The following is a 13161-nucleotide window of genomic DNA, read 5'->3' on the forward strand; positions in this document are numbered from 1 at the left end:
TTCCCCACCCCGCCTGAGGAGGGAACGAAGGATGGGCTCGGGGACATGTGACTGCGCGGATGTTTCGTCCATGGACAGCTCTCAAAGATCGGCGCGCGCATATTTGTTCCGAATATCTCGCCGGCCCCATTAATCTTTTTCTCCTCTCTCGAGGAAGTCTTCGCGGAGACTATTACCGGATTATGAATGGCGTAGTGTGAGACCCGAGCGAACTTTTCCAAGTGTCCCGACGTGCCAATTAAACGTTCAGACGAACATTTGAATGAAAAAAATCTTAGAAAATGGTGGTAGCTTATTCTCTGTTTTCTGAATGGTATTAAACGTTCATTTTTACGCTTTTAAACGAAACAGCATACTTCTCAAAGGCATTAAAGGTATGAGCATGGTTTTCAATATTTTCAACTTTCTTCGAAACTTAAAACATGTATTTCTATTGGTCGTTCGGCATGGCTATTTGTGTTTAACGTTTGCAAACAAAATATTGATATTCTGCATCTACTAGTTATTTTTCCATTTGATGAAGTATCTCGAAGTTTAGTAACTTTATTACTTGTAGCCATAGCATTATTCTACTTTCCTGAAGTTTGCTCTGAGGCTGTTTTCTATATTTTTTATGTGGGGTGGGAGACAGCATTAATACCTAGCGCACTGAAAAGATATTGTTCTCTGAATATTAACTTAAGTTAACAATTTTAAATGATCAACATTGGGTTAACAATGAAAAAGTTTTGAAGTAGAGTCAATACGATAGAAAAAACGCATTTTTAGATATCTGTAGGTATTTTCTATTTTTTTTCAATCACAGTTTCGCTATTCATTGTAACTATTGAAGCTCATACTAATATATTAGTACTGTTTAGACGGCAAAAATCATTTGATAACATTTTATGAGTTTATTCGGACATGCAAAATAATTTAAATGCATAAACATTCAAAAGAAAATATATTTTGCGCGAAAGCCAGTGAAAGCCTTATGTATCCAATTACTCAAAGATAAATATAATGATAATCTGTTGGTAGTCACACATCGACTCGATTTATCGAAGATCTTTGAAGGAGTCTTAATATTTTGTTTTGAAATCAACAATACTTTAGCAATCAAATCTCTTCGTGGATTTGCTAAAATTTTTGTGGTCAAAGCACGATAGGCTTGAACCTTCACATATACTTTCAACAGTTACATATAAAACTTTTAGTGACTTAACTGTTTCCATTGCAAATATACAACACAATTTAAGAAAGCCACAAATATAGCAACTCGAAAAAATAACAAAGTGAAATTTTCAAAATTTAGTATGAAGCAAAGGTTAGGCGATTTTCCAGAAAGAGAAGAACAAAGCTAACATTAAAATAGGAGGGCAAAAACTAGAACATGTGAAGCAGTTAACGTATCTCGGGAGTGTTTTTGGACGAAAATGGTCAAAACTTTGACATGAAGCGTCGTTCTGTGCGGCGCGGAAACATGGTCTTTGAAGTAGGATGATAGGCGTGGATGGGAGGCTTTTGTAATATGGGTATGAAGAAGGATGGATATGGTGAAATATAGTATGCAGAAAGGAAAAAATTGAGTAAGTGCTGTTTATGGTGGGTGAGGAGTGGGGATTGTAGGGATAAATCATAAGGAGGTAGGAAAAATGGATGAACAGCATATTGATCAGCAGTGGGATGTTTAAGACTGTGGTAGAGGTAAGAATGTTAGGCAAGCCAGGAAGGGGCAGAAATAGGATAGAGATGTTTAGAAGGAATGAAGGGAGGAAGGAAGGGCACGAAAATGAAGAGGAACTTCCTTGTGGAATAGGATGTTGAGTTATGTTTTGTTAGGAAAAACAAAACATTTATTTGGTATTTATGGCTATACAAAGCCTACCTTAACCGCTAAATTGCTCAATAATAATGAAAATATCTCCTGTGCAAAATTTCAGAAATGAGGCTAGTTTATGACTTTGCAACGAAATTACGGTTTGATTCGAAGTGTTCAATCATAATATGTCCAATCGTTCGTGAATGCATCCAGGGACAGAGCGTAGCGAAATTCCTTACGTAGGCTTCCCTCTCTCAATTACATATGCGCGCGCATATACCCCTTGCCGCGGTAATGTCAGAGACCAAACCGAACCATTCGCCCTGGTGGTTTGTTGCCATGAGGGTGGAGAAGAGGGCATGAGGGCGAAAAAAAGGGAATTGCAAGAGAGAGAGAATGGGAGAGAGCGGAGGGCGGGGAAGGAAGTCCAGAGTTCCCGAATTCATTCATTTATGTTCTTACCATCCCCACACCCCCACTTGGACATTTTCACGGCGGCAGAAAAATCTATTTATATCCCCTCCCCTGTCCGTCCTCCGGAATCTCCTCCCTCGTCCCCCTCCTCTCCCCCATTCGCCAGGGCGTTCGGTAAAATATGCGGAGTATTTAAAATTCCAATTCCCCTCCATTTTATTTTTATCTTTTTTTTATTTTCGGCTCCTACCCCAAACACCTCCTCTCCATCCCTTTTCAGCCCCTGCCACGGACTCTCCGCCGAAATCAGGGTGCGTAAAATATGCAATGGTGTGAGAGGGGGGGTCTGCGTGGAAGTATGCTGCGGGAGCGCGGAATGCGTGAAGCGAGAGCGTTCACAGCCTCCTCTTCCTCTGCCGCTGGTTGGGCTCTCTTATTCGCATCCCCTCGCCCCACCCACCCATTCGGAACCCCGCTCGCCACGCAAAAACCTCGCCGTCTGCCTTCCTCTTCTACCCCTTCCACCTTCGACCCCCCAGATCCCCTTTTTCCCGCAACACTCACTCTCCTTCCCTCCTTCTGCTCTCCCGGGTTGGAATTGAGACTCACTCCCCATTCTCCCCTCCCGCCCACCAGTTCAGTATCCGGAGGAATAGCATCTGATGCTGATTCCCACTCACAGTGCCCCTCTCCCCTTGTTTTACTTTTCTCATTTTTCCACCCCCGGACCGCATCTGTACAATTCTCCTTTCCAGTTCCGTGACTCAGTTTCTATGCGTCTTTTCCTTCGTGACCGCGCCAAACTTAAAACGGTGTCTTGAAAACCTTTTTCAAAAATATGACACCCCGTATATTGTATATTTTGTTACCCCTTATATGGTACAGGTATATCTTCTTCTATATTCCCATTCCCTAAGTCTTACATGGGCATAATTTGTGTTTTAATATGATTATAATTAGTAAATTAAAGTAGGTTTTAATTAGTGTTCAACTGCATGTTCAAGAGTTTTTTTTTATATTTTTACTTCTAATATTACACAAGGGCAGGGTTTTGTTATCATTCATGGATATAGTTTGCGGCATTCATGCGGTATCATTACGGCAACCTGACGTGTCGCAGCACTCGGGTTGAAAGCTTCTTGACTGACGTAGAGAAGGATAGCTTAGAAATTCATTCCATCCCCTTTTCGCTAATTTCATTATTTTATTCGTTTTTTGTGCCTATCCATTTGATTCACATGCTATTCTTATTAGGTAAAAGAGAAGTATCCTTATAAGCACGATCAACCTTTCGGTGGACACCGAATGGCATGTTTGTGGAAGTGGAGTTGTAGAAGTAGAAGAGTTGGTGACCTAACACCTACTACCACGCTTCCTTGCGACGGTTTGTGGAATAGTGTATAGATGTATAGATATATACGAACACTCTAAAAAAAGCTGTACAAGCAATTTAGAGTAAATACTGTGCGTTTGAAGGATAACTTGGTTGTTTAAATTGTTTTCTATGCTTACACCAAAATTACTGTATAATACAAGTATACCGTTTGTTTCTAGAACGTGATGAAAAATGTATTTGGAAGAACCCTAACCCCCTATATATTGCTTAAAGAACCCTATAGGCCTCATATATCCGAGAGAAGGACATAAAGATTCTTTCAGCAGTCAACTTAGTTAGGATTTTATTGAAGTCCTAGCAAATGTAGACTGCCATTTAAATTTTTAGAACCGAGAGAATTTCAGTAAATTCATTTAGTAAGTGGGCATAAATTGTGTTTAGCATCCCTTCAAGGGTATATATTACAATAGCACTCAGGTAAAAAAGTAAGTCATGTCCCTGGATATACCTCCGTTACTCCCGGAATCCTAAAATTCTGTCTTGGTTTGAGACCTGACTTATATGAATACGAGTATGAGCTAATAATATGACTCTAGTATAGCTATTAATAAGAATTTGTGACCTCAAGTGTATTGCATGACCCTAAAATCCATGAAAATATTTGAATAAGATGGTAGTATTGTTAAACTCTCGGAGTTTTAACAATGAGAATTGAGTTTGACTCAAGTGTATGTAGAATGAATTCTCATTCTTTATAGCAAGAAAAATGTCTTCTAGAAAGAAACATGACCAAAATATAATTAGACAGGAAAGAATGTTAAGTTTATTTTACTATCAACACATTTTCGTGGAAGAGTGAAAAATTCATAGGATTGAATAAAATAATTTCCGCAAGAAGTGAAACAGTTGTTCTCGTAAATATTAGCGATTGAGTAGTTAGAATATCAACTACATTTTTTTAGCTTCTTATTTTAGAGACTCGCTGTTTCGTGACTTTTTAATGCATGGGCTCATGTGTCTGTGTCGCTTAGTTTCTTGGTGACGATATTTCTTATGAGTAACCTTAAATATTGCTTAAAGGCAATCAGCCTGCTTGGCAAAAAATCTCTTGAATTTCATAATGCTTTTAATGTACACAAATATGGCAGACATGGGTTTATTTTATGCCTTGCCAACAATTATTAAATCTTTTTTACTATTAAGATTTTTAAAAATCAACCCAAATTACTATGCTCAGAAACAAAGAGTAAGATTGCGTTTCGGAGCTGTAAATAATTCGTTATTTGTTTAATTATACCACTACCAGGATCTAATAATCATGGAACATCTAGAGAAATAATTTAAAGACGTCAGAGTCCGTTATGCTCACGTACTTACACGTGTATAGCGTTCGCTTGAACGTGTGGTGGAATAAAAAGGCGTCGTTCTGTTTACGAGTCACCACGAAACATTTGTAGAATGTGAAATTTCGACGAATGTAGGCAAATTTAAATTTCTTAGCGTGTTTATGTCCATTCATTAAAAATGCAGCGATGTTTGTTAACCACTGACTTGGTTATTTCGTGCGTCTTATATCAAGGCACGCGAGAAAGAGTATCTTGTCAGGAATCGTAGAAAAATCATTCATTACCTTCATATCTTTCGTCACGAAGGAGCATATAGAAGTTTGGTGATATATAGTGGACAGTGTTCCATGGAATATGCGTTTCGACATCATCCATTGCTGAAATAAAATACACTTTGCAGGTGCATTATTAATCAACGGAAAATGAAGCGAACCTTCATTGACGCCGTTGTTATATAAATTTATGTTATTGGACTTTTTTCGCACAATGTCTTACAAGGAACCTTATTTTGCTCTAAGAACTCATGGCTAGCTTCTAATCGTATTTGCATATTTCCTTTCATTGATTTTGTTATGTCCGTCCACTTGGCGGCTGCATGGAAGGCTTAGGTGTAGGAATTTTTAAAATTCCAAAAATCTTTTGTTCGGAATTCATGACTACCCAAATAATTTATATGTTTGCATGTTTACAGAAGTATATACCAAAACGCACGCTTGAAATTGAAGTTTATCTGATTGGTGTTCCATTTTCATCCCATTGAGTGTTTCTGATAAGTCATAATGGTATTTACTTTATTTACGATGAAGCTTACAACTTTGACTCCTCACTTTGGAAGGATGCTACCAGTAAATAGTAATATTTTTTTTTTAATTGTCCAAACCTCATTGGTACCTTTCTGAAAGTTTTTTGTCTTGTTTTCCATGTCTTATTTTGGCTAAAATATTGAGAATGAAGAATTTTTATGCCTGGACTTACTAAGAGTGCAACACTATTTCGGTCAGACGTTGGGATATGAAGGAAAACATAATAAAAACTTCGTTGCAATTTTCCACAGTTAAAACTTTATTTCCGACCATGGTTTCGATACACTGTATCATCATCTGATGATACAGTGTATTTCACCTGATGATGATACAGTGTATCGAAACCATGGTCGGAAATAAAGTTTTAACTGTGGGAAATTGCAACGAAGTTTTTATTATGTCTCGATTCCACAACATCACGCCTGACTCATCACTTTTCGTATGAAGGAAAACATTTTTAAGCTGAGGGGCGAAGACAGAATGTGTTGTGTGAATAACATGGCGTCCTTAAGTTAACTTTTAAATGCTGAATGCTCACGAGATAATGACAAACCTAAGTTATGTTGCTGGCAGTGCCTCAAGAAAATTTGTTTGGTGCTCATGTTTCATTGACGAAAATACGAGGAAATACCATCGTCCTCGGGTATTTCATGAATTGATTGCCGAATAAAATGTTTATTTGGCAATGTTGTAATGAACACTATATATAAATATAAAACAATCCTGCTTTTTCGTGCACCCACACTGACAAGAAAAAAAAACAAGAACGCCATTTTTCTAAATGGGGGTAGCGGAAGTTTCTAGATGCCGAAAATTCGTAGTGTTTTGTGGTTTACAGGAATGTGATTACATATCCAATTGCTTAAACTGTATGATCAATGACATCCAAATTACGTCTGCGCCATTATCAGCTCTCCATCAATTCAAATATCTTAACGCTGCTGGTCATCCCTTCGATTTTTCTTTATTTTTCTTTCTACACATCTTCAAAATATATTTCTTCCAACAAATCGCTTCATACATATACTGCAATAGATATAATATGCCTTTTTATTCAGACGCACAGCAAATATGTATGTCATCAGATGCGTTTAATTTCTCTGTTGAAATGAAGAAGCCACGAAAAACATGTCGTTTTTTGATCAGTATTACATGATTGTTTAATTTGAACTTAAATATTTTTCGTGATCGATATGTTATGTTCGTAAATAAAGCTGTATAACCTAGGACATTTGAAAGTTAATTGTATTTAAAAACTTTCTTTCTTTTACTTTTTAAGTTCCCTGCTTTGAATATTGGTAGATTGAAAATCTAGGAAATGCAATCAATGAGAGTGTGTGTCCTCATTCCATTAAAGGATGGATAAAATACATTACTTTTACACGAGAAAGTAAAACTTTACTGCCTTAACTAAATATGGTGGACATCCGGAAAGTATACATTAGTATTTATGTAAGTTTTTGTAATTATATATTAGTATATATTAGTTTTATGTATACATAAGTTTTTGTTTATCATAGTGACCCATAATTATGTTATAACAATGAAAAATTCATGGAAAAAACTATTGCGAAAAACGAAATGTTGTCTCTGATACCAAAAATTAGATGCCAAGTATTTCTTATCAGTTTGACCTTAGGGAGAAAATTTAATTCCCTCCCCTAGTTCCAAGGAACGAGTTAGAATGGCGATTCGTGGCTCCAATTAGTATTGAGCCATCTAAATTCCTGTCAGTGGACGCAGCGCCGGATGCAATCCCAGCGCATTTACTCTCAAACTTAAGACCGGGATAAGAATGAGGATGCTCTTAGGGACTGAAAAAATCATCGTATTTTTTTCAAGAGAGAAATGCAACGAAAAGGTGACTCGATATGAAACTAGTGTCCTCTGCGAGCACTGGAGAGCAGTAAAGAAATTCCATGCCGTAGACCTGGATAAGGGGTCGCGGAACTCGTCTAGCTTTTCCTTCGGATTCCGTTCAGTCTGCCGGTCATTCCTAGGAAGTAGGGGAATATCTTTGTGAGCGTATCATGCTGGAGTGTGAAATCTTCAAAATTATTAATGATTTGAAATAATAAATCCTGGGGCCTTGCTGTGATTTTTAACTTGGTTCTTACTTGGGACTAACTTTGGGCCTTGTTAAGAATATATTCCTCACGAATTCAAAACAAATTTTGATTTTTCTGACATTTCACATTGGTAGGGCAATACAGGGATACTGTATGACGCTCGAAAATAAATAATACCTTGTTAATATTAGTCATAATTTAGCCCATCATTAACCGGAAATCCGCGAGGATTGAGTTTCAACTCAAAAAAACGTGTCGCTTTAGATATGCTGAAATCTAAAATTTTGCTAAATATGCTAGAGAAACCATCTACAAGGAAATTTCGGGAATGAATGACGGTATTGTTTCATTTCATTTATTATTTAATAAAGCAGTATTTAAAAATAATGCAAAATTCCTTACGTTATTAACTAATCAAAGAATTTAGTTAGTTATGGAAGTTGCCTTTCCAAAAAATGTGATTTTTTTACTGGAGAAAAACGGAAAATCAGGTCTTCTGATAAAATTTGATATGAACGAACATTCCGTAAAAATTTGAAACGTTGAGGTTCTGATATGGATGAATTGTTTCCGTCATTTCACAACGCATTAGGTGCACATTGTACATAAATTCATTCCCATACCCTGACTTTAATCCACAAAAATCCAAGCGCGCTGGAAGCTCGTAAAATCGCAACTCCTGGTGCGCGATCCAGTAGGCCGAGGATCTACGCGTTTCGCACCCTGGAGTGGGAACGCAAAAAAAAAGAAACCCTCATTATCATGCGGCAAATCCTATCCCCTTCCCAAACCTCCGAATCCCCGCCAGGCGCCCGGAGAAAATTCCCTCCCCCCCTTTGCCCCCTTCCCCACTGCACAGCCTGAGAGCGATCGAGGTGAGGGCTCCTCTGAGCGGTCGCTCGGTGACAAGCGGTCGCCTCTACGCTTCCACACCGCACGGAGATTTCCTCCTCCCACTTCTCTCTCTCTCTTCCTCTCTCTGTCGTCCTCTCTCTCACTTCCTCTCTCTTTCCATCTCTCACTCAGCCTTTTATATAAGCGGCTCTCGCGCTGCCGGTTGAGGCAGAGGGGAGGAAAACTGGGCGATAGCCGGGATGACGCCCGAGAAGAAAAAAATAACCCGACTACGCTACCCTTGAGCGACGCTCTCGCCCAAAGTGTTTGCTCGGCCGCCTCTACCGTCCCTCGCACCGCCCACCCCCCTCCCATCCTGCCCCCGCACCTCCTTCTCCTCCTCCTCCACCCCATTTTAAGAGCCGCCTCCCCACACTCCCCATGCCTGCCATCCTCTCCCCCACACCTCCTCATCTCTCTCCCTCTCTCTCTCCGACACATCCAAGCAGCAGCACTCCACTCTCGACCCACCTCCTCCACCCCACCCCCGATCGCCCCCGCCCACCTACCCACCCACCCCCACCCGGAGTGCACCTGAAGCTCTCTTATCCTCGCGACGGAAGGGCCTTGCTACTCACCCGCCGAGTCCACCCGCCCCCACCGCCCTCCGCGCGCACAGCCCGGCGGACCCGTGCCGGCGCTTACAAGGGTGGGTGGGGGAGTGAGTGGGGGCGGGGTGGGCACGGCCCGCCCGGGTGGTGGTGGTGGTGGTGGTGGCGGCGGCGGCGGTGGTGGTGTTGGCGGGAGCGTGGGGGGAGGGGGGGAGGATATCTCTCCGCCACCCGCCGTCGCGTGGAGGTGGGGAGCCACCGTCGCTGCGCGCACGAGTCGACCCCATCTCACCCCATCCCCTTTCTCCCCCCCGCCTCCCTCGCCACCTCGTATCTCTCCTCTCTCTCTTTCTCTCCGTCTATCTCTCTCTCTCTCTCTCTCTCTCTCTCTCTCCCTCTCCCTCCTTCTCTATCCCTTGTTATTTTCTCCGGTTCTCTTCATCCCGCTTCTCCTCTGGTGTCTCCTCTTGTCCGCTTCATTTCCCCATGGAATGCCAGAGTGAGTCAAGTTCCGATGCCAAGTGCGAGGGAAATTCGGGAATCAACCCGTTAACGGAACAAGTGCAAGCGCTCGGTACGGGTGTGTTACCCATCGATACTTTTAAGTTCTTCGGTCCGTTCCGTATATCTTCTCCTTCTCTCCGCTTCCCCGTGCCTCCCATCGGCTGTGAACCGAACCCGGTATAGTGTGATGAATTTAAGAATCACGTACGAAGGGGAGAGGAAGGAAAGGTGGTTCAGCAACTGACCCCATGTCGATGATTTTTTTAGAATAAGTTTGTCAACTCTTCAATTGATTCCACGTCAACCTCTTACGACATTCAATGCGGAGAAATGTGACGAGGAAAGGAAGCATTCTGCCATGCTAGGGGCGATTCCAATTTGGTTTTTAATTTTTACTACAAGATAACTAATAACTAATAAAGTGGTGGCAACGGAGATGGGTTGACTCCATGCTGAATTGTTGACCGGTAGTTTGTTAATTTGTTAATACTTGAAATAAGTTGCTTTTACTTCTGGAGTTGATTCAAAGTAAGTACAATTTAAACATTGCTCTAAAATGCAATGAGTTGTTGTGTTTTGTAGCTAAGAAAAAATATAAATTAAGCTTATTCATTAGTAAACGATATAACTTTGGGTTAAAAAAATCTTTTAATTTGATCCATTTGAATGCAATTAAATAACAGGGTATATAACTTTTGCGATTTAGTTATAGAAATACAAACTCAAGTGGCAATGATGGGGCATCAGCAACGCATTGACATGCGACTGTTAAGTCAAGTATTCTGTACTAGGAAAGAGTAAAACAGATGGACCTGTAAATGAGTACCCGTTTTTAGTATGGTTTTGAGATCAAATTAAGTTTACCGACTTGGAGCTATCAAGTCATTGGATGTACTTGAAAAAGATACGCGTGGAAAAGATATACGTGTATTTTATTCACCCCGCTTTATCATTGAGAAACGCTACATTTTATTGCATACGTCATTAAAATAAATTCGGCACCTGATATAAAACGTCTGTGGGTAGAATATATCGCAGAGTTGGAATGTATCTATGTGGTTTGAAAAATTACTTTTGCTTCTTTTGATAGTTAAACAAAATTACCGAAATAGGTACCTTATAGCATGCTTTGAGTACCTAATAGCAATATACCATTCTAATAGAGCTTAAACTACCCATTTGAATAGCTGTTCGGTCTCATTTTCGTGATCATGAAGTGTGCGAGGCAAGAGATAAACTATTAGAAATGACACTTCAGCAATCGTGTATAGTTTCAGCATTCTGCTGACCGCATTGTATCTGGGAATTAAATTTTACCCTCAAGGTTGTACTTTAAAAATACTTCTTTTTCAAGTATAAACCTGATGTTAAAGACATTCCATTAATGATATTATTATCGGATTTTTTTTAAAGTACACTGTCATAGTTCTCCTGAAAGTGTTGAAAAACCTACTTATTTTTGCCTCGGTAAAATATCACTTGCCATGTCCCTTCTCACAACTTTTTTTAAGTTCCTAAATTTCATCGTTTCAGAGGTTTACAATTTTTTTTAGTACCATTTGCAAGCCATGAGCGACATAATCAGACAGATGCACATTGATACCGGCAAATCAAATCGTGATTTTAACCGTTGCTATGGTGTGGATCTTTCGTGTGATATGACTGGTCTTCCAGGAATTTGCGAAATGACCATGGGCATCGGAGCACTTAAGCTCTCATTGCGATCCGGTCCTCTTACAACTACGATTGCCGTTAGATATTGTCTCAATACGTATGTCATAAACAAATCTCTGATGAAGGTCCCAGAGATGATTTTGGGTGGAGCACGACCGCGCCCTTTCTTTTCAAAATCTTTCCGCTTATTTCATTTGTTCCATCAATAGTGTTCAATAAAAAGCAATAATTATCTAACAGATTAAATTAATAATAGCAGTAGGTGGCTCGTGGAAAACTGGTGCTGTAAGATTGGCCATAGCTTCGAACGATTTCCTTACTGTTGATTCCGTATTAAAATTGTTGCCTCATTACACTGTCTGTTTCATAATTTTAAAGTTGTGCGTAACTCTCTTCATTTAAATGTAAAATGGTTGTCTTGACTCTCTTGCTTTTCATTACTTCTTCATTCAATTAATAAATGGCTTTCTTCTACAATTTCAGATTTTGTTTTTCTTCTATTATAGTCTCTCAAAAGTAGCATTGCCTCTGAATGCAGTTTAGTAAATAATTTCCTCCTTCTCGGATGACAGTATTCGACAAGGCTTCTTTAACCATTCATTTTTGAGAAAACATTTCCGGGAAAGAATAAAATTTTCATCGAATATATTGTATATTCCTTGCAAAAAGATTGACGCATCACTTAAATCAAATGAAAATATTTTAAATTAACTTTAAATGTCCGCTCTTAGATTTCTTAACTAAAACCTTACGACATCACTCATAAAGCACAGACAATCTCACAGTTGGAAATAAACACCTTCAAATCAACTTATTAAATTCTATTTCTTTTTAAATTTCACCTCGAGTTTCTAATATCATTTAAAATAGCGTTAGTATGGTTTTAAGAATCAAACTAATAATCGATTAAATGGATCATTTCTACAATGGGAATGTTAACCTTTTTCAAAATTGAAAGAAAAGAGCGTATCATTGGAGGTAGAGGGTATGAATGGGAATAAGTTAAAATATTTTTTAATTTTCTGTTTCCATTAAACGGGGTTTGCATTATGTGATTCGCGGCTGATAGTGTTTTTTAGCCCGCGGGTAATATAGTTAATCAGTAATAGAAAACATATTTTGCGAAGCTAAGTAATTAAGCAGGTATAATATTAGGAAACGCTATTGCAAACAGTGGAACTCTTTATGAATGATTTATAATTAGTATATGATGGTATTGCAAAATTAGCTTTCAACAAGCAGTAACTGTCAAATTTGTTAGCTGCTCATGTTGGCGGGGTAACTTTGGAACAGACAATTATTTTGCACCATTTTCAATGTTCTTTTCTATTGATTTCTCTGGTCTATACCTTGTCAAAGCATTATTGCATTCTCCTTTCCACGGCCCATAGATTTACTCTCAGAGTACAAATATTAAGGTGATATTGTTCTTTGAATACTGGATTAAAAACTGTATAATTGCCCGCATAAAGTATTTCCAACAAATAGTCTCCTGCCATTTTTATTTTCTCTACACTAAATTTCTGTCCTTTCCTTTTCTCGATTTCTCATTCTTCGATGAAACTCATTTTGCACTTTTTACAATATATTGTGTGGTTTAAAACACTTTCTGTGAGCATAATACTTCTACTACCATTCGCAGATTTCAACTAGGTCATTTACATTCGAAACTTTTTTAATCCAGAACAAAGAATCGCAGTTTTTTCTTAATTTTTTACCCTCATACATATGATTCACCAATGCTAAATTTTTCATATTCAGGTTTCATT

This window comes from Hetaerina americana, unplaced genomic scaffold (genome assembly GCF_022747635.1).
Source record: "Hetaerina americana unplaced genomic scaffold, ioHetAmer1.1.p SCAF_71, whole genome shotgun sequence".
NCBI lineage: Eukaryota > Metazoa > Arthropoda > Insecta > Odonata > Calopterygidae > Hetaerina > Hetaerina americana.